Source organism: Panthera onca, chromosome C1 (genome assembly GCF_046562875.1).
Source record: "Panthera onca isolate mPanOnc1 chromosome C1, mPanOnc1 haplotype 2, whole genome shotgun sequence".
In the NCBI taxonomy this organism is placed as follows: Eukaryota; Metazoa; Chordata; class Mammalia; order Carnivora; family Felidae; genus Panthera; species Panthera onca.
In genome coordinates this window covers 155,943,993-155,946,366 of record NC_138346.1, presented here as the reverse complement: position 1 = coordinate 155,946,366, position 2,374 = coordinate 155,943,993, and the positions used below count along the sequence as shown (strand labels likewise).

At 40.9% G+C, this 2,374-nt stretch overlaps 1 pseudogene; it reads right to left on the bottom strand.

The window, feature by feature from the left end:
- Positions 1–534: 534 nt before the first annotated feature.
- On the bottom strand, positions 535–1,810 carry LOC132670874 (tubulin alpha-1D chain pseudogene; annotated as a pseudogene).
- Positions 1,811–2,374: the final 564 nt, after the last annotated feature.

Below are 2,374 nucleotides of genomic sequence, written 5' to 3'. Positions count from 1 at the left end.
AGCTTATTTCTGCCTTACATTAATGATTTCTTTTATTAAAAATTAGAATAAGGAAATGGCATGTTTTTCACAACATTCTTATAGACATGATGGAGAAATGTGAGTTGGATGTTCAATTAGATAAATGTGTTATTGATGGACTATCCCCAAAGTAATTATTAATGGATTAATTTGAGCCTGAGGGAAATAGTGACAAAATTCTTTTACTGGTTTTAAACTGTTCAAATTATATCAGTGACCTTAGAATAGGTATTTGATACTTATTGTATTATTATTATTGTTGTTGTTAATTATTATTTTTCATTTAAGACAAGGAATACTTTATTCAAATCCATCAGAGAAATGGGCAGGTTGAGTCTAACAAAGTGTTGTATTTTGAAGCATAGGTCAGTAATTGTATATGAGAGTATACACAGCTACATACAAATTAACTGATCAGAGCACAGATTTTCAATGTTCAAAACAGAATAAACTTCCCTGTAAAAGCAGCACCTTTGTGACATTTTAAACTTTAATATTCTTCTCTTCTCTGCCCTATCTTTCAATAGAATCCATACTAACTTCCTCATAATCCTTCTCAAGGGCAGCCATATTCTCATGGGCCTGAGAAAAACTTTCCATCCCCCATGCCCTCACCTAAATACCAGTGAAGAAAGGCATGTTTGGCATACATCAAGTCAAACTTGTGGTCAGGTGAGCCCAGGTCTGAGCAATGGCTGTGGTGTTGCTCAGCATGTACACAGCTCACTGTATTTTGGCTGGGTCCCCACCAGATATCACAGTGGGAGGCTGGTTTTTAATAACAACTTTGAAGCAGTGGGGCACCAGTCCACAGACTAGATGATATACTTGGTCTTAATGGTGGCAATGGCAGCATTGACATCTTTGGGAACCACTTGCCACTATACAACAGGCAACAAGCCATGTGTTTACCATGGCAAGGGTCACATTTTACAATCTGGTTGGCTGGCTCAAAGCATGCATTCGTCATCTCTGCTACAGAAAGTTGTTCATGGTAGGCTTTCTCAGCAGAGATGACAAGGGCGTATGTAGCCAGAGGGAAGTGGATGTGGGGATACAGCACTGGGTTGGTCTGGAGTTCTGTCAGTTCAACATTCAGAGCTCCATCAAATCTGAGAGAAGCAGTGATGGAGGACACAATTTGGCCTCTCAACCAACTAAGGTTAGTGTAGATTCAATATCGAGGTTTCTATAACAGGTGTCATAGATGGCCTCATTGTCTATGATTAAGGCACAATCAGAGTGCTCCAGGGTGGTGTGGGTAGTGAGGATGGAGTTATAGGGCTCAATTACAGCTGTGGAAACATGGGAGGCTGGGTAAATGGAGAACTCCAGCTTGGACTTCTTGCCATAATCAACAGAGAGATGTTCCATCAGCAGAGAGGTAAATCTCCCAAGCTCCTCCTCCAAAGCTGTGGAAACCCAAGAAACCCTGGATACCTTTCTCCTGGTCAGCCAATGTTCTAGTGCCCTTGGGCATAATTACTGGCAGCATCTTCCTTGCCTGTGATGAGCTGCTCAGGGTGGAAAAGCTGGCAATGGGTACCATTGCAAAGTCATTCATCAATGACTGTGGGTTCCAGGTCTACAAACACTGCCCTGGGCACATGGTTGCCAGTACCCTTCTCACTGGAGAAGGTGTTGAAGGAGTCATCTCCTTCCCCAGTGGTCTTGTCACTTGGCATCTGGCCATTAGGCTGAATGCTGTGTCCTAGGCAATAGACTCCTAACAGGCATTGCCAATCTGGACACCACCTCGGCCAACATGGATGGATATGCATTCATGCATTGTTGCTGCTTTGCGGCTGCTGAGCAGATGGCAGAAAGGAAGAGATGAGGTTGTTGCTTCTTACAGTGTGGCTTTTAGGTGGTTGATATAAGAGAAACTGCTTAAATTAGTGTTAGATAAGTAGGGGGAATATATTGTGTGAAAGAATTAATATAAAAATATAGGCAAGATCTACTAAGATAAAGTTTGATGAAAATAAATCTACATTCTTTTTTTTTTACTAAATAATTTGTGTCATTGTTAGATTGAGGAAATATGACTCAGAAGCTCATCTAACAATTATTTAGAAGATGTCAGTAACTTCAGGGTTACTGACCGGCTGGCTCAGTCAGTAGAGGATGTGACTCTTGATCTCAGGGTTGTGAGTTTGAGACCCACGTTGGGTGTAGAGATTACTTAAATATAAAATCTTAAAAAAAGTCAGTAACTTCAGTAAATCAATATGTGGTGGCCAAGAAAACCAACTCTATTCGTTGTTGCATCAGGAAGAATGAGGGAAACAGTAGCCATTACTATGTAATATTGGCCAAATTGCACATGATGTGTTGTGGTGCCAACGATTAA